This window comes from Paramisgurnus dabryanus, chromosome 10, assembly GCF_030506205.2.
Source record: "Paramisgurnus dabryanus chromosome 10, PD_genome_1.1, whole genome shotgun sequence".
In the NCBI taxonomy this organism is placed as follows: Eukaryota; Metazoa; Chordata; class Actinopteri; order Cypriniformes; family Cobitidae; genus Paramisgurnus; species Paramisgurnus dabryanus.
In genome coordinates, this window is record NC_133346.1 from 37115802 (window position 1) to 37136867 (window position 21066).

General features: G+C 39.8%; 1 long non-coding RNA gene across 1 annotated transcript; it reads left to right on the forward strand.

The window, feature by feature from the left end:
* The first annotated feature begins 17269 nt into the window (after positions 1–17269).
* LOC135718422 (uncharacterized) lies at positions 17270–20489 on the forward strand. Its single transcript, XR_010520778.2, has 3 exons — positions 17270–17392; positions 17640–17760; positions 20396–20489. It is a non-coding gene; the product is annotated as an uncharacterized lncRNA (long non-coding RNA).
* The last annotated feature ends 577 nt before the right edge of the window (positions 20490–21066 follow it).

Here is a 21066-nt window from a genome sequence, read left to right on the forward strand (position 1 = left end):
TATCCAGATGGCTGGCAAAGGGTTAACTCAAAGTCCTCTGTGGCAGAGTAAAACGAAAGAGGCAGCAAGGCTTCTTCAGGGCAGCCGGTACAGGTGAAGGCGAGACCAGAGGCAAACGTACACCCCTCACAGGTACTTCATAAGCACCACACTCGCCAGAGTTCTGTAATAGCACACGATAAAGGATGCAGGGTAATTCCAATGAAGCAACAGACAGCACAGATGACGATAAACTCTAGACAGGACACGACACGACACGACAGGACTGATAACAATATTTAGCGTAACAGCTCAGCTTGTAATACAAGTTAACACTGAATTAACAATCTGACAATGAGACAAAGGCAGAGCACGATAGATAAAGCCAAAGTTAATGAGAGAAGATGAGAGACAGGTGGAGAGGGGAGAGAGTGGAAACAGCTGCGGCTGTAGGTAATGAGAGCGGCTAATGAGTGAGTGAATGTGTGTGTGTGTGTAAAAGAATGAAGAGAAAGAGAGAGAAAGAAACTAGATCATAACAGTGCCCCCCCACTAAAGAGCGCCCCCTGGCGCTCCCAAGGGGGAAGCCTGACGAGACCGGAGGAAATCATCAATGAGCGAAGGATCCAAGACGTCCCGGGGGGAAACCCAACTCCTCTCCTCAGGACCATATCCCTCCCAATCGACCAAGTACTGATGCCCACGCCCCCGACGACGCATGTCCAAAATCCTGCGGACCCTGTAAACGGGTGACCCCTTGATACGAATAGCGGAAAGCGCGGAGCGAGGGGACGAACGGGTGGCAGGCTTAATGCACGAGACATGAAAAACGGGATGTACCCGGCGAAGGTTAGACGGGAGACGGAGCTTGACAGCGACAGGATTAATAATCTTAGTGATGGGGAAAGGTCCAATAAATCGAGGAGCCAATTTACGAGATTCAAATTGGAGAGGTAAATTAGCTGTGGATAACCACACTCTCTGACCCGGCAAATAGCGGGGGCTTTTAATCCGACGTTTATTGGCTGTAACGCACATGCGTCTACGTGAGCGGCAAAGAGCGGATCTCACCCTTCTCCAGGTTTGTTTACACCGAGAAATAAATGTCTGAACGCTCGGGCACCTAGAATCAACCTCTTGTGAAGAGAATAAAGGAGGCTGGTACCCAAGGCAGCACTGAAACGGAGACAGTCCCGTGGCAGAGGATGGGAGCGAATTATGGGCATACTCTGCCCACGGGAGCTGCTCAGACCAAGATGATGGGTTACGAAATGCGAGACTACGTAAGAGCCGGCCTATGATCTGGTTGGCTCGTTCAGCTTGGCCACAAGTTTGGGGGTGAAAGCCCGACGAGAGATTGGCAGTGGCACCAATGAGGCGACAAAACTCTCTCCAGAATAGAGAGGAAAATTGTGGTCCTCTATCAGAAACTACTTCAGAGGGTAAACCATGTAATTTGAATACATGATTGACAACAATCTGGGCGGTCTCCTTGGCAGAGGGGAGTTTAGTGAGCGGTATAAAGTGTGCAGACTTTGAGAACCGGTCAACCACCGTCAAAATGACCGTGTTACCATCTGACGGGGGAAGACCGGTGATAAAGTTGAGCGCGATGTGAGACCATGGACGAGAGGGTACGGGTAATGGACGAAGCAGACCCGCTGGAGGGGCATTACCAGCCTTAGTCTGAGCACAAACAGGACACGAAGCAATAAAACGGCGAGCATCGCGATCTAAGGTAGACCACCAAAAACGCTGGCGAATTGCCGCAAGTGTGCCCCGAACACCGGGATGGGCAGATAATTTTGAAGCGTGTCCCCATTGGAGGACAGCCAAGCGTGTGGGCACCGGAACAAAGAGCAAGCCTCTAGGGCAATTTCGTGGCACGGCAACGTGAGATAAAGAGCGCTTAACCTGTCCTTCGATTCCCCACCTAGCGGCCCCCACCACGCGACCTGGAGAAATAATTTCCCCTTGTGACGTGGAGGGGGTCGAGGAATCAAAGAGCCGAGACAACGCATCCGGTTTAACGTTCTTAGAACCGGGGCGGTAAGAGATAGAAAAGTCGAAGCGCGTAAAAAATAAAGCCCAACGAGCCTGACGCGCATTTAATCTCTTAGCGGAGCGGATATATTCTAAATTACGATGGTCGGTCCAGACAATAAAGGGAATGGAAGAACCCTCCAACCAATGTCGCCACTCGCCGAGCGCTAAGCGTATGGCGAGCAGCTCCCGGTTGCCGACATCGTAATTACGTTCTGCAGGCGAAAGGCGATGGGAATAATAGGCGCACGGGTGGATCTTTCCATCAACTGCAGATCGCTGTGATAGAACAGCACCCACCCCTACCTCCGACGCATCTACCTCGACGATGAACTGTCTAGTGACATCAGGCGTAATAAGAATGGGTGCGGTAGAGAAAAGAGACTTTAAATGATCAAAAGCCCTTTGAGCGGATTCTGACCATTCAAAGCGTGACTTGACAGATGTTAGAGCGGTGAGAGGGGCAGCTACCTGACTAAAGTTTCGGATAAAGCGGCGATAAAAATTTGCAAAACCAATGAAGGGTTGTAACGCGATACGAGAATCGGGAGCCGGCCAATCTACCACCGCTTGAACCTTAGAAGGATCCATACTTATCCCCTCTGCCGAGATTACTGAACCCAGAAACGTGACCGAGGATACGTGAAACGAACACTTCTCTGCTTTGACAAATAGCCGGTTCTCACGTAAGCGTTGAAGAACGCGGCGTACATGCTGGACATGAACCTGGAGAGACGGGGAGAAAATTAGTATGTCGTCAATATAGACAAACACAAAAATGTTAAGCATGTCACGGAGAACATCATTGACAAGAGCCTGAAACACGGAGGGGGCGTTGACTAGACCGAAAGGGAGGACCCGATATTCAAAATGACCAAGGGGCGTGTTAAAGGCGGTCTTCCACTCGTCTCCCTCCTTAATACGCACCAAATGGTAAGCGTTGCGGAGATCGAGCTTGGTAAAAATCTTAGCTCCCTGCAGGATCTCGAAGGCTGAGGACATCAATGGCAAAGGATAGCGATTCTTAACAGTGATGTCATTCAGCCCTCGATAATCTATGCAAGGACGTAGCGATCCGTCTTTCTTCTTTACGAAGAAAAACCCCGCACCAGCGGGAGAAGACGACGGAACAATGGTACCCGCACTAAGTGAATCAGAAAGATAATTCTCTAGCGCATCCCGTTCAGGAGCCGACAGAGAATAGAGTCTACCCCTAGGAGGCGTAGTCCCCGGTAAGAGATCGATAGCGCAGTCATATGGACGATGAGGAGGAAGAGAGGTGTTAACACAAGTTAATGAGAGAAGATGAGAGACAGGTGGAGAGGGGAGAGAGTGGAAACAGCTGCGGCTGTAGGTAATGAGAGCGGCTAATGAGTGAGTGAATGTGTGTGTGTGTGTAAAAGAATGAAGAGAAAGAGAGAGAAAGAAACTAGATCATAACAGGCCGATCATAACGACAAGAAATCTGTATGTGCATTTTGTATGCCTTTATTTGCCTTTATGACTTTGTTTTATACAGCTTTGGAGCTTAAAATCCATTCCCGTTGTAAATAAAACACATTTTTTTTTACCATTTTGGTTCCAAAGATCATAGAAAACCAAAAGTTTGAGTGATGCCAAGGGTGAGTAATGATTCTAAAATTATAATTTTTTTAATGATCTTGGTTCATTAAAAACCGCCTGCAAGCCATTCGATATCTGTATTGAAAGAGAAAATGAAGCAGTGGGAAAAGTTTTTTTGTAATTTCTCCATTGGTTTGGCTCATTTCTTGAAACAGAAATTACATTCTCAAAACTCTAAGATCATTTGGCAAAAAAGTCTTAAAGTTCAGATCAACACTATAGTTCACTTGCAAAAGCTCATTTATTTACCAAAACTGTTCACTCATGCTTCAAAACTAAATTCCTTTCCCATATAAAGCGTCAGTGCCACAAAAATGGCAAATATCCTTCTCAATTGCTTTGGCTCATTTCTTGAAACAGACTGGACGTTCTCAACACTCTTGGTGCTTTTGTCAAAATAACGTGGATGGTTCGCCACAACACCATGGTTCACTTGCAAAAGCTCATACCTCTCACTCATGTGTCAAAACTAAATATCCTTCTCATTTAAACAGTCAGTGCCCCTAAAATGCTTCATCCCTTTGGCATTGTGTAAGCACTGCAAGTCAAAATGTTTAGATGTTTTGTCACTATGGCAGAGGACCATTGAAATATCCCTTATGTCCACCTTTCAGTCTTAGACCAGTCCTTCATTGACAATGAACACTGTACTGTTTTTTTGTCTAGCTAACAGAAATACAATTGTGTATAAAACTTAATAAATAAATAGGATCTTAGGGTAAGAGTAGCCTCAGAGGTTTGACATCACACATTGCACTCACACTGCCAAGGAAATTGTAACCAGTTTTATTCACACACAAATTAACTTCCATACATCAGAGTAAAAAGAAAATATATACAGCATAATATACTATAATATAAACACAAAATTATATACAGCCTACAGGGCTGTAAATAATGCTGGAGTTTCAGAACTAACATTTCTTCACTGGTAGCTGTCCTCACCCTCCTTGCCTTCCACAGGCTGCTGTCTGTCTGGCCACAGATCCTCGTCCACATCACAGCGTATATTATCCCTTGCGATGCAACGAGGGAAGAAACAGCGTGAATGTCGCAACCGTACCCTACACTGATCTCCTGTTATATCCTCACACGCAGCGTCCATTGCATGGAGCAGGGACCGTTGATCTTGAGCCCGATGTCATAAACTCTCCACCTCCAAGCGGAGAAAAACTCCTCAATAGGATTGAGGAAGGGAGAGTAAGGTGGTAGGAACACCATGACCATCCTTGGATGTGTAGTGAACCAGGCCCTGATGAGCGGGCCATGGTGGAAATTCACACTGTCCCATACAATTACATATTGTGGTAGGTCAGGCCCTACGAGACCTCTCTCATTTCAGGGATCAAATCAAAATAAAGGCGCTCCAAGAAGATGAGGAGTTTCGGTGTATTGTATGGGCCAAGACTGGGGATGTGAGTGGGAACACCATTCTCAGATATGGCAGCACACATGGTTATATTGCCCCCTCGCTGGTCTGGGACATCAACTTTGGGCCGATGGCCAATAATATTACGGCCTCGTCTTCGGCCCTTGGTCAGGTTGAAGTCAGCTTCATCCACAAACAAAAGGATTTGAGGGGTCTCGTTTCCTTCCAATGCCATTATTCTCTACTATAGCGTAAAAAAAGAAAACATCAAATCAGTCATACAGACAATTACATAGGAATGTTCAATGTTCTCCACAAGTGCAATATACTACTGGCCACTACTACAGTGGTTCCATACCTGGGGTACATGTACCCTTATGCACTACTACAGGGGTACTACAGGGGGTATTTGACAAAAAGAAGGGGGAAATCATCAATAACTAGACTTGCTAAAATGTTACAATAAAACCCACAGTATCAGATTTACATGGGAGGTACTAATTGCAGCTCTTTGTCCCTTTTCTTGCTATATTTTTCAAAATAAGGATTATAATGATAATTGCATAATACAGTAAGCTGCAGTTTTTAGGAAAAATGTGGAAGTCGGATGAATCAAATACTTTTATACCTGGATACACAAATCAGGTAAAGTGAGAACTAAAGCAAAAAAATGTTTGGGAACCACTGCTTAACTGTAAAAAGGTTATAATGATGGAAAACCAGTAACTGACTTACATACTGTTACCGCAGCTCTTTGACTCTATCAGAGTTCCTCTCAAATGCTTCATTGTCAATTGATGCTTCTTCAATATCCGGTCTATTGTGGAGATGCTTATAGAGTTGACATTTTGGACTATGGCATTGTCTTGTAGGATTGCAGCATGGATCTGTCTCAATGCGATGGCATTATTTGCCATCACCATGTTACAGATCTCTTGTTCTTGTAGGTCATTAAGAAGTTTTCTCCTGCCACCCGTGCAAGGTTGTCGTCCAATCCTAGACATAAAGGACTAAACACTTCATTCTAAATGTATACCTAGAGTGAGATACCTATGTAATTATATTGTTGATTTACTTACAGTAACTTTACCACAATTCTAATGCATCACTGATACTCCAGGCATGGTAAGTAGAGCCTGACCGATATGCATTTTTTTTTTACAGATATTAGGGGGTTAAAAGCTGGTAACGAAATATCGGCAGATATTCTTTATCTGTATATTATAGTTCAGTTCACATATACTACAGAATATTATAATTAGTGCTGTACATAGAATACACTACATACATTAATTAAGGTATAATTAAGTATATAGTTATACTATATTATCAATAAATTTCAGCTAATTAACCATTAATAAGACAGTAATAGATGATTAATTAAAAATATAGTAAGACTATATTACCCATTACTAATTAATTAACTATGGGTAAGAAGATACTTAATTGTTATCTGCATAAATAGTATGACTATGTTAGCCAATATTTACTAAGTAAAACTTAATAACAAATATTTCAAATACACGTACTAAGTAAAGTATATAATGCTATTTTTGTGAGATTCTAAGGCTATGTTTACACGTGGGTGGTTATTTTCATAAACGGACATTTCAACCTCTCCGGTTTCAAAAATAATATTGTGCACACATGTCAGTTTTCAGAAAAGTGTTTATTTACACGTACCCGTGCATATATGCCGTCAAGAGAAGCTCAAGCCCACGTAAGCCAATCACCGGCTGCGCTGGTGGTGACGCGAACTGGTTCTTCATGTTGGAGGGAGGAGTTGTTGCAGTAGGTGATCGATGACGTCAAAGTACCGCGAGAGCGAGTTGAGGAATCATATGTAGAGGTCTAATTTCGAATCGCTCTCGCGGTACTTTGACATCATCCGTTGCAGCGCCGCATGAAGTCAAACACGCGTAAAATTGCTGACCTCAGAGCACTCGTCTCTGCTCCTCGACATAATGGAGCAGCTGTATTTGCAAATACAAACACACGAAACGAGTTTGCATGAACATAAATGTGATCTTGGAAGCGTTCAGAGTAGCAGTCACATGTAAACATGGGTCGCACTTTTGACGTAGGTGCGAGCTCTGGCGCATACTCTGTGACGTTGCCTGCTTAAACATCCGTTTGTCTCACTTTACATGCAACCTTGCAACCGAAGATTTTCAAGATCTCCACTCTGGCCGGAGTTCTTAGAAACAATCGGTTTCAGAGGCGAGATCTCCGTTTGCGTGTAAACGAGGGGCACAAACGAAGGTAAATCTCTCAGTTTTTAAAAATAACCATGTACGTGTAAACAGAGCCTAAGATTCAAATCAATATTGAGAGCAATTATGGCTTATTACTATTAGAACTGCCACCAATAAATTGCTAATATCTTGTAATAAAGTTAGTTTGACCCCCAATTCTAAAGTAAATCTTTTACCTTCAATTATTTATTGGAATTTGCATTTATTAATCATGATTAAGTTACTTATAAATGGCTAATAATCTTGTAGAAAAGCCATTTTGACCGCCTGTTCTAAATTTAAATTTTATTTCAAGTAATAACAAATGTTTCTATGCTTTCTAACGAGGTGTAACACATGGAAATCTGATAAGATTTGGAGAAGTTGTGGCCATTTGAATGTAACACATTCAAGAAAGAGAATGCTGAGAAATTTGAGAAAGAAAAAAGTTAACACTTTCCCTTTTCCCTGGCTGGAGAGACAATAGGGCTCATTTACATCTCATTTAGCTAAGACATACCCCCTGTAAAGCCGTTTTGAGATAGGCTACAGATGTTCTAGCATCATATGTAGTATTTTATTACAGAAGTCCAAATGAACAACATGCAAAAATAAACAGGACTTTTACCTTTGTGGGGATCACAAGTCGAATCCAGTCTGTTTCAGATGTTTGAATCATCCAATGATTTTTGTCCACAAATGCGTATAATCCGTGAAATATAGATATATAGTCTATTGTTTACATCAGATTTCGCATGAACTTCTGGTAATACAATATAATATACAATCTGAGGACTATTTACATCGTAACATGTAAGGGTATATCAGATTACACTCCGGTATTTACGTTCCGTCAAACACATGAACCCGCCTTTAAATTTTGTATTTAAAGTAGGGACGTAGTATAATAGATAATCCAAAAACAGCACAGTCGAAAACGTGAAGTCCTTAAGGGATGTTACCGATCGCTCGCTCGTTGCTCCATCAGCCAATGACTTCATGGAAAACATTGATAGACAAAAAATGTAGCCAATTATATAAAGAATTCTACGATCTTTGTGTAACTTATGAGTTTGACTTCATGCTGCGCTGCAAGACGTCAAAGTACCGCGGGAGCGAGTCGAAATTGAACTACTCCGTAAGATTTCTTGAAAAGCTCTCGCGGTACTTTGACGTCATCCGACTGCGGCGCCCCATAAAGTCAGTGACGCGGCTGACGTACGGTGCGGCTGACTGTTATTTATACCATGGTCTGTTTAAATACTCGATTCTGATTGGCTGGAAGGTGTGCATTAAAACCGTTTAACGCACAGGTAGTTCCAGTCAGTTTGATTAAAGTTAGAAATTAATCCACTACTATAAACATTGGTAACCATAGTAACACAGTTACACTTGCAGAGAGAGCGAGAGAGAGATTTCCAACTGTTTGATTTTTGTTTTCATTTAATTTAATCCATTTCAATAAATGTAATGTGTCCTTATATAGTAATCGTGGTTAGAGACGTCGGTTTTATTTCACACTTTACATAATTCATTTAAATAAATGATTAGTTCAAATAAAGATTGCCTTGTCACTGTCAGTGTTGGCTGTCATTCATAAATTATTTAATGAGTTTAAATAAATATGATAATTCATTTAAATAAATGCAATATAATGGCACTACTTTATTTAAAGCGGACGGAGTGCGAGCCTTAACTTAAGAAGATGACCGTCATTTTTTACCTGTCGGTTAAATTACACTGTAAACATTAATTACAGCTTTAACTTGGCAAATAACCAAGGTATAAGCGGGATAATCCACGGCTAGCCATGCATTAAAGGGTTTTAATGCACTTCGCAGAGGCAACCACCCTCCGCTACGCGTCGGGTGGTTCTTCGCCTCTACGTCGTGCATTAAAACCCTTTAATGCATGGCTGGCCGTGGATTATCCCTTACTTGTTCCGCCCCAGCTTCTTTTCTTTTGTTTTGTGTGCCGGAGCTTTATTTACAGTCTGGGGAGACGCACGCTATAAGTAAAAAAAACAAAAAAAATAACTAAGCAAACATGTCTGAGGAACAGGGCAGCCGCGTCACTACAGTCAAGTGACTTCACGCTCGAGCCGGAAGAGAAGACAATGCTGAATAAAGTCGTAATTCTTGCTATTTTTGGACCAAACTGTATTTTCGATGCTCCAACACATTCTTACCGACCCATTGATGTCACATGGACTACTTTGATGATGTTTTTATTACCTTTCTGGACATGGAAACCGTACATAGATTTTCAATGGAGTAGACAGAAAGCACTCGGACTAAATCTAAAGTTAAAACATGTTAAACTGTGTTCCGAAGATGAACGGAGGTCTTCCGAGTTTAGAACGACATAAGGGTAAGTCATTAATGACATTATTTTCAGTTTTGGGCGAACTATCCTTATTCAGTAGTCACGCTGTTCCCTTTGGGGGCGGAGGCAAAAACACAAGCTTATACAGTATGTAAATATACACACAGACAATGACGCCCCCCGCTGCACGCTCGAAAAACAAGCCTATTTCAACCGCAAAATGGACGCTTTTAAATATACATAAACTGCTATCTCAAACATGGAGAGGCTTCTTCATGATCTTAATTAACAGATTCTGCAACTTTGATTCTCATTTTCTCGAAACTTGTGCTGCCGACTTGTGTCCCTGGTTTCCGTGACGGGTCACAAATGTTATTATGAACTTCTACCACACATTAAGAAGCATGTGAGACGTGGGACAAGAATTGTAAGTGACCACTGGTGAGCATATAACTGCCTCCGTGACCATGGCTTCAATCATGTGGCTGTGAACCATCAGTTGTGGTTTGTAGATCCAGCAACAGGTGCTCACACGCAACATATTGAAACGCTATGGGTAGCATGCAAAAATGAAGTGTGGAGACTGTGTGGCAACAAGAGTTTATCCACATTCAAAGACCACTTGCTTGTGAGGAAAGGTACACAGAGATGGTCCTCCTGGAATGCTTTTTATTAGCCTGGTTAGCCAGACCTACATCAAGATGTAAGGTCTGGCAACTCTTCACACAAACGGCTCAATGCAAGGGGCGGGATATAAGGTTGTCCCTCAAAATGCCTCTGCACGCAATAGGATAGCGCTATGACCAATCAGAGCAACGAAGAACGAAGTTTTCAAGTAGGAACCGTCGCAGCTCTGTCGTCATCATGTTAAGCCCGCCCCACAGACGCTACACACGATGTGATTGGCCTGACCAAATTTTGGTTTTTGGAGCTGTTAAGTGTATTGTGAGTGCCTAGACTAAACCCTGGCAGCAAATATATTTTGCGGCCGCTAGGGTGCGTCTAGATTTCTAGGCTAGCTTTTTATGGTATTTGTAAAAAATATAAATTATCTTAAAGATTTGCTTGATTTATTTGTAGATTCTGCTCTAACGATACTTTTACTGTTGTAACATTTTTGCCATTGTATACTGTTTTTACTGTTGACTGTTATAAAATCCAAATGTAAAAAAACTGAACATTTTAAATATGAATACATCAACACTAATAGTTGGTCACTGTTGTATATATTTATTAGCTGAGGAAGCTTCTGAAATAATGTGAAGAAATGTTGAAACTAATTTGGCAGTGTTGCACATGTGTTAAATACTACAATACATAATTTTGAGTTTTATTTTAGTTGTCCATAAATACTGAAATTATAAGTGTCGTGAACACCAATAGAAGCTCAGATATATTGGCATTTTACGAAAGCAGTTAAACATTGTTTTGGTATGTTGTTTTGTAACAGATTAACCGTTTTCTTTACTTTGTTTGATGTATAGAGACCTCTGTATTAGTCTTTTCATGTTAATGTTAATAAAACATCTTCATTAGCAGTAATTCTGATGAGCAAGTGATTTATTCTTTACTAATTACTAGAAATAAAATTTCACTTTAGAACAGGGGGTCAAAATGGCTTTACTACAAGACTATTGGCCATTTATTAGTAACTTAATAATGATTAATAAATGCAAATTCCAATCAATAATTGAAGGTAAAAGATTTACTTTAGAATAGGGGGTCAAATTGACTTTATTAGAAGATATTAGCAATTTATTGGTGGCAGTTTTAATAATAGTAAGCCATAACTGCTCTCAATATTGCTTTGAATCTTAAAATCTCACTAATATAGCATTATATACTTTACTTAGTACGTGTATTTGAAACATTTGTTATTAAGTTTTACTTAGTAAATATTGGCTAACATATTCATACTATTTATGCAGTTAACAATTAATTATCTTCTTACCCATAGTTAGTTAATTAATTAATTAATTAGTAATGGGTAATATAGGCTTACTATATATTTTTTATAAATCATCAATTACTGTCTTATTAATGGTTAATTAGCTGTAATTTATTGATAATATAGTATAACTATATACCCAATTATGCATTAATTAATGCCTTATTAATGCATTATTATAATTAATTAATATTTAACTGCTTTGTTTTACCATTCTACATGAACTTACTAAGTAGTAGTGTTTTGCCAAACTAAACAAGACCGGGCCTTACCAACCCGGCTTTTCCGACGAAGTTAACATTCCCCCTTAAGTCTCTTATCACTGTCTCAAGATGCGGTCCTGACCTCCCGCTTGCTTCTAGCAATTAGCATGCTGTCCACAAGCAGTATACATCCCCCGCCGGGTCTTAATATCTGTAATTTGCGAAAATAATGCATTTGAAAATGTTTTATAACGGGAATATGAATATGTTAGCATTGTCCAGGGAAAAGTAGTGTATTTTTGAGACTGCTACATCACAATTTACTCTGGAATCATTATGTGTCATGAGTTTCTTCTCCTGGAATGTACTTATTAGTGATACTTTTTGCTTGATTTGTCTGTTGGCAATACATAAACTGTTAATAATAATATATATAATAATAAATATAATAAAATATATAAAATAATAATACAGTCTGCACTGCTCGTTAGTAGTGGGGTGTGATCAAAGGAGCAGCAGCTCATAAATATGTAAAGACCACCACAAAAACACAAAACAGCACAATCTGAAATGCACTGAAACAGAGGCTACTAGAGATGGGTAACAATCTTTTCCTACAAGCTATTTCAAGCAAACAACTTTTGAAACATGTTTTATGGAACTCATACACCTATTTAACTTGGGGAAAAGCAGTCATAAGATGGGCACTTTAATAAACTTAAGAGAAACAGATTTAATAATGTATATGCTTCTTAAGTCTATAATTGTGTTAATATCTGTCATTACATGGACTAGAACTACACGAAAACAATGTGGATTAAACCAATCAAGTTATAAAAATTACACTGACCATCAAAAGGCACATTGAAGAGGTTTTGCTTATAAATGCATGTAAATTAAAGTAATGTGAACTTGAGATCATTATAGACCTTTCTCACAATTTCCGTATTTACGACCGGAAATACGTAATCGTCGCAAAAAATCTACTTCCTCCGCAGTCAAAGCAATGGTGCAAACAACTAGCAAGAGCCATTGTAGCGTACCGGGCTGTTCTTGTTATTCCCAAAAACAGCCATATCTGTCTTTCCATTCATTCCCTGTTGATGGTGAAGTTAGAAGGAAATGGATTCAGGCTATCCGGCGTGATGAAGGACCAAATTTCCCCATAAAAAAGGGGAGTACGTATGTATGCAGCAGACACTTTACTGAAGAAGATTACGTTTTAGGGCTCACTGTTCGCCGTTTGCAACCTCATGCTGTACCTAGCCTTTTTTCGTGGAACGACTTCACCCCAAAAGGAAAAAGGGACTCCGTGTATGAGAGGTGCCAAAAATGGCAGCCGTCAGGGTCTGCAGGAGTTGAGATAATATCAAATAAAGTTTTGAAATTGGACCATGATTATGCGACACCACCGCCCGCAGGTAAGACATTCATAAATGGACTGGACTGTCATAAATTTACAGAATTATGCACACTGCGTGATGTTTAAACTATTTGGAACTGTAGCCAAAGTCCAGACAAACAAGATATCATATTGGTCAAAGAAGATGTGTCATGTAATGCTGATTCTTTATGGCTACTTAATCTGACACTTATGTAAATAGTGCGAATTGTTCATTATAAATAAGATTATACATTTTTATAAATAAGATTCTAGTTTATATTATATTATTATATTCTATATATTATAAAATATAACAATATTTTTACAAAAACATTAAATACTTATATTATTATTACACACACACACACACACACACACACACACACACACACACACACACACACACACACACACACACACATATATATCATTTTTATTTTATATATAGACTATTATAATAATAATAAGTATAATAAAATATAAACTAGAATCTTATTTATAAAAAGATTTAATCTTAAGTAATACTGTGTTCACAGGGCTTTAAAATTTAATTCTGGGTACCCTTCCTCTTTGGGTGAGTAGGGAAAAGGTGAAGTCCGTCATGCCAGGAAAATTCAAGAAGTATTGTCCCAATGTCCGTGTAATACTGGACTGCCCTGAGATCGCTGTGGCGGCACCCTCTTCACTGACCCTGCAATCAGAAACTTTCTCCCACTACAAAAATAGGACAACCTTGAAGGGACTGATCGGAGTCGCCCCCCATGGTTTAGTGACATTCTTCTCGCCGCTGTACACTGAAAGCATCTCTGACAACGAGATAACAAAGATCAGCGGAATCCTTCCCTTACTTGAATCAGGTGATGAAGTGATGGCCGACAAAGGGTTTATCATTGAAGATCTCCTATGTGATGTTGGGGCAAAACTCATAATTCCACCCTTCAAACGTTCAGCACAATTTACGACAGAGGATACTGAAAAGACACAAGCCATAGCCCGTCTCAGAATAGTGGTCGAAAGGGTAATAGGTCGAATTAAGTCCAATCACATCTGGGACTCATCTGTTCCTCTCACTCTGATGGGCTCTGTCAGCCAGATCTGGCACAACTGTTGTGTTATGGTGAATTTTCAAGGACCTTTGTCTTTTGAAGAAGACTGAGATGTGGAGAGTGTATTGCCATGTGCTGTAGCATACTTATACTCGTTTTGTGTTTGCTCTCTTTTTGTCATTTTTTTGTGTATATATGTAAATAAGTGCCTCTTTTTCACTATTCTCTTCTGTAAGTGCAATTGAATTGAATGCTTTTTATTGTCATTGCACTACATACAATGAAATGTGTTGTGCTACTCCAACAGTATCATTTTGGGTCTTTTGTACCAGGAACAATTAATTAATTTGACATTAAAAGCCATTAAATGAATAAACACCAGATTTATTGCAATTCATTTTACAGTACCAGTAAGTATGGAAAGTATGTGCATTAGCAGGTCAATATGATAATTACTAATTAACTTTAAATATGAAAAGAAAATTACCTACACAAGTTATTTCATGGACATGTAAAATAATGAATGAGTAAATGCAACTGATTAATAAAAAACATTCCAATTACATCAAATATTTTTAAAGACAAATAGTGTAAGTGTAGTTGTACAAAAGGTCGAACTGATTGATTGATTGATTGATTAGTTCAATAACATGAAACCTCTAGACAGTTACTGTGAGTCCAGGACAGTTCAGTGCAATTTCAAGTACACATGCATGTATGTGTTGTAGTAGAAAAGGTCTAATTTCTCCTTCATTTTGAGGATGAAAGAATCATCTCGCCAAATTCTTTCAACATATACATTTGCCTGAGTGTCTGTGACAAAGTCACACCACTCAAGACCGGTTACTGCTAATTGACCCTGAACCTGCCAGTAGTATCGGTGTGACTGCCTCAGCCTGACATAGCCGTTTTCCCTCTTAAGGTGCGCAACCTGCGAATCATCATGTTTTGTGGTGCTCTTCACTTCAACAAGTCCAAACGGCGGTGACTCTGAAGGTTCATAGACCCTACCGTCTGGACTAGCCCCAAGATGTGGAGCTTCTGGGGGAATGACAAATCCAACAGACAGCACATTAACTGCCATTAATTTAATTAATTGGTCAGGACTTCTGACTCCACTTACAAACCTTGTACCATTGCAGCAGTTTGTTTTTTGGAGCCTCTTATCATTTGGGCTGCAAGGGCCTTTGCTGCAGCCCCTGGATCTGCATTTCCCTCCCAGGAAGAGCAGGCCTCTTGAAAGCGACTGGCAGTTAACCGTGGTTGACGTAACTGCCCCCATGCAGGACATTTGGACTGCTGCCTGGTTCCCTTCTCAATTTCCCAGGCCATTTGTGGTGACACTTGTAATGACTGTAGGTGCAGTTGCTGGTGCAATGTTGGAACAAAGTCCAGGGGCCTCATTTATCAAGCGTGCGTACGAACAGAAGTGTGCGTAAAGTGTGCGTAGGAACAGTTTTACGCAAAGTGTGGAATTTATCAAATTGTACTTATACGTAGAAATGTGTGTAAATATACGCACACCTCGGAGTATGCGTACGCAGAGCATCTAGTGGTAGAACAGCGATATTACACAGGACCGTCCATCCCCAGCGTTAAAAGAACACTTTGCCTATTTATTATCCACCCCAAGGTGTTAAAAATGATTACTGTTAATAAAGTAACTGCAAAACAGTGTTGAAGTTAATTAATGAAATAAGTGTCTAACCCTATATAAGAAAGCTCCATCAAATGCTTGACACAGTGGCTTATCTTGCATTATTGGAAGACTTGGCAAATCATCCATTCCGCCGGGAGCGCGTTTTCAGAGATCGCGCCGATGATGCTGGTTATGCGGCTGTCCAAGGTAAGTTCTGTCATTGTCTGTCCTCCTACAGATTTCACGTCGGTGTGCTGTGACGCGTTTTTTTTTTTTTTGCTGATAATTTAATGTCAAACCACTTTTTTTATTTCTAGAAGTGTTCTCATACCCAACGGAATTAAACTCACTGGTAACATGTTCCCATGCAGATTTGTTTTCTTTTGTTAGTCATTCCTCCCGTACTAAGTGAACCAAACAGATGTGTTATTAACCTCATCCACCAGTAACTCAATTTCTGTGTCTGTAAAGTTCCTATTTTACGCTCTCTTTGTCATTATTGCGATGAGGGAAAAAGCACAACCACGTGACTTATAACGGGAGGTGTTGTCACCATATATGGTTCATTGGAGGCGTTTCGGAATGCAAATGACCATGAACGTGCACAAGCATGGTGCTTAAGAACACATGGGATTTATCATCAAGGATTACTTACTGATGTGCGTACGAACCCCGTGCGCACGTTTGATAAATCCCGATTTTTTTGTACTTAGACACATTCTAAATTTCATTCGTAGGTACAAATATAGAACATTTTCAACGCACTGTTGATAAATGAGGCCCCAGGTTATATAAGGTATGCTGATCCAGAGGAAGAGCTGGAAATTCAGGAGCAAAGTAGTGCAGGATAATGTCACTGGATGTTTCCAGTGGAGGTGGACAATGGTATGATAGGGGGGATCCACGTGGAACAGGGCCAAATTTGGATGGAGTCATCTCCATGTCACACAAGCCGTCTAACACAAGGGCAATGAGAGGCTGGGGTTGCACCTCGCACATCTTGGCTCCAGCAGCCATCAAATCAGGGTCAGGAAATGGTCCTAAAGAAAGAAAAGATACAGTAAGTAAACCTTTTAAATCAACATTTTGCTTTCATAGTAAAAGTAAAATGGACATTTAGTTTGTCACGTAACCTGAATATGCCTGGTACAATGTGGACCTTACTTCACTCTTGCCTATTGCTGTTGGCTTTCGCACCACCACATCACTCACAAGTTCTGGGTGGATTCCCTAAAATTCAAAATAAAATATGATCACTGTGTGTGTGTGTGTGTTTGTTTATATTACATGGTGGGGTCCTCAACCTGTAAACACACTCACAAAGTGGGGACCGAAAACAAAGTGGGGACCAAATCCTCGGTCCCCACAATGTTTAGCTTTAAATAGGCTCTAGGGGCGCTGCTGATATGCCTCGTGGAGTTTTTTTTTGAAGCCCCACCATGAGCAAATACCTGACTTAAGTGTGTGAGTGTGTGTTCAAGCGGTGCTCTTCAGCGCCCCTGCAGTTCAGTCTCAGAACTGCACCTGTAAGCACACCTATGACGTCACACGCAAAGATACACACTTTTGCAGCAGCAGCACATGCGGTTGGTCTTGCAGGTAAGTTAATTAATTTGTTTATAGTAAATCATAATCGAGTTATTCTTAAAATGCAGTGATCACGCAATGTAATGACATGTGGTCTCGATGTGATGTAATTGAAGCTGTTTTGTAAAGGAAAATGTGGAAAAAAGTTTTTAACTCCGCGTTGATATGTAAGAAAGCATTGCTGACTGCGGAGAAAAACACCATTAATAAACTTTTAGTTCGCGTCGATATTTAAGTCACTTCGATATTCACGGCGTAGCGGGTCAAGGCCAAAATGAGACGGAGGAGGATAAACCCTATTAAAAATGCGGAGGAGCACGTGTTAAACGCCGTGGACAAAACTTATGCTCTGGAAACCAAGTTCATCAGTAATTATAAAGGTGAGTTTGAAGAAAATATTTAACTTACAAGTTTTTGGGAGTGTATGATACAGAAAATAAATCGTGGTTTTATTACTAACCGTAGTTTAACTCATTAGACAGTTAACCTCTAATTTACATTCGTTTTACAATACCAACCAATGTATAATGATACAGTATATGTGATTTTAATACAATTAAAATATAACCATGACTAAGACCAAGTCATAATCTGTCTGAAATAAACATACAGTATTGACCCATGCACGCTTACAGTATGTATGCAGGCAGGTTCCATAAACATAGAATTAACTCTCATCAGTAGCCAGTAGCACTTAAATAGCAAAATGTAGTTATGTTTCTGTTGCTGTCTTTTTTATAATTTTCCTTCAGTGATTCAGCTTGTTAATAGAGAGACAGAAGTGTGTTATGTACCAGGATGCCTGTGTAACACCACTCGTTCAGCTATCAAAACACAGTAAATACATAATTTCCCAAATTTTCACAGGACAAAACTCTTTAATAACTTGGATTATTAAAATTGTCAGTGATGATTGCATTGTTTCAGTTTTGGATAATAACATGTTGGTTAATCACTAACGTCTAATGTTGTAAACAAATGTACCTTTTTAAAAAACAAAATATGAATATAGTGCTACAGTATGATATTTTATGAAACAATATAGATTTGTATATATTACAAGGAACAAAAAAGTTACCAATACAAAGATGGTTATACATTACAAGCTTGTGTTACTCTGTGGATTTAGCTATATTTATAATTGTTGTTGTAAAATATATTGTAAAATCATGTCATATATACTTTTTACAACATTAGAAGTTAGCAGGGCCAGATTAACACTTTGTTATACCCTGGGCAACAATATTTAAGGGCCCCATCATCACGACCCCAGGATCACCATAATATGGTCATATACAGAATATGTTACTGTAATATACAGTAAATATACTCAATACTTAAAATTCTAACTGTCATCAGGTGTATTTTTGATTTACAAATATTTAAATGCTCATACAAATGCACTACCATTGTCTAAAAATAAAAATAGGCTTTTACTTAATTATTATTACAAGACCATCATATAGCCTAATATTATAGAAAATGATCTTTAATTTGCAAGTCTGAACTGAACGTCATCAACGCAGACATTAATTTCCTCACAGAAGTTTAAGATCATATCGGCTTCATCTTGAACGTAGATATATAAATGAACACAGAGAAAGGAAGTTTAACACTGTGAAGCACAAGCAAACATGCTGGAAGGCAGCTAAAACCATCAGGACATAAACGCTGGCTTATTTTATTTTATAGGAACCTTACCTCCAGATAAAGTAATAAACTGGACTGATGATTTAAATGTTGTTTACTCACATGTGTGTTGTGAACTCTCCGGATTTTATGTTGTTCACTTCTCCACATGGTCGGTTTGTTTACAGTGTCGCGTGAGCAGCTACACTGCAGGTTCGACTTCATTTGGCGCTAAGCAGACCTCTCGGTGATATCAAAGTACCGCGAGAGCGATTCAAAGCAGATTTCTCCATGTGATAACGGCAATCGCTCTCGCCGTACTTTGCTGTCACTTGTCTGTGGGTTCTTGTGGGGCCACACCAGTCTGCTCCCCGGTCACTTTCGCACCGCTATAGTAATTTGATTTCATACGCCGATCGGATCGCGCAGATGCCTGCGTATCACGTAGACTACACCACTGTTTCTACTTTACATTTTCTGCGTTTTTCATGTCATTTTCCTTTTTAAATTTCCGCTTCGCGCTCCCACTTAGCTTCTATATGTCTCGTTTTTTTCTGTTGTAGCAGTAGTAAGAACCTTTGACCCACCTCATGCGGACTGACCAATGAGGAGAGGGTCTTAACTTGAGGCCCTCTCTTCATTGGTCAGTCCGCATGAGACTGACTCTCAACCGCTCTCAACTCAGTTCAAAATCATAGGCAGCGCAGCGTCTCTCTTTGCAGCGCAAAAGCCCGTGTTGACAGTTTGTTTAATATAAAGCGGCAAGTGGGAGATTACCAGATACAGTATTTTGCTCGTGCCCTTGCTGCCCTGGGCCCTTTGGAGATCTTGGGCCCCTGGGCAATTGCCCAGTTGCCCGTATGGTTAATCCGGCCCTGGAAGTTAGTGATTAGCTAACAGGTTATTATTCAGAACTGAAACAATGCAATATTCTTACATGATAATTACCCATTAAACTTATCATTTTAATAATCCATGTTTATCAAAATACTTTGGCCTGTTGAAGTTTATGAAATGGTGTGTACTTTGTGTTTTGGTGACTGAACGACCAACATCCTGAAACATCATAATAATGCACTATATCTATACTATATCTGTTAATCCCTTAAAGTCTTATTTTGAAATCAACATGTCAGCAAGCTGATTAAAGTCAGTATAATGCAACAATGTTTTAATGTCAATTTCTAGACTTTAGTGTACACTTATATAGCATGAACATTGTTAAATGTGAGTTTTTCTTGTCTAAAAGTCATGAGGCAATTAAAGTAATCTAGATACACCCAGATTTACACAGCAGAATTATAAATTGTTTATCGTGGGCTAAACATTACTGTAATTATTACATTAGATTGCAATGACAACTGTTTAATTTTTACTTTTTGTCAGGTCGTGGAGTGTTTGCCTTGTCCCCTTTTAATAAAGGAGATTTTGTTGTGGAATACCGAGGCGAATTGATTGACTTTAATGAAGCAGAAAAGAGAAGAGAGGTCACTCAAAGTCCTGTCTTTTTTTTTGACTTCATTTGGGAAAACAAGAAGTGGTGGTAGGCTTCAAATATACATGTTGAAATGTTAGTGTTTGTGACAAACATAAAAAATGTCATGTAATTTTTTCCTTAATTTGAAGCATTGATGCAACCGAGGAGAACACCACCTTTGGAAGGCTAGTGAATGACGACCACTTGCACCCAAACTGTACAGTAAAAAAGATTGTTGTCCAAGGAAACCCCCATTTGTGCCTTTTTGCAGCGAGAGATATTATTCCTGGAGAGGAAATAACATATGATTATGGACCAAGTGACTGGCCTTGGAGAAAGGTTTGACTATTTTTGTCTTTTTGTCTTGTGTACCAGATACTTTTTTTTTTAGTACCACTTTGGTCGTAGTTCCAAGCTACCCGAGCTGATACCAAATCGTGAAGTGAAAACACATAAGATCACTGAATTTTTTTAAGAGAATCGTCACTACCAGCGTCATCGCTATAATTTAAAAGATTACCTTTACCTTTATGCTATCTTGCGCTGTCTCAATTGAACTTGTTGTCATTTGTGCTTTGGT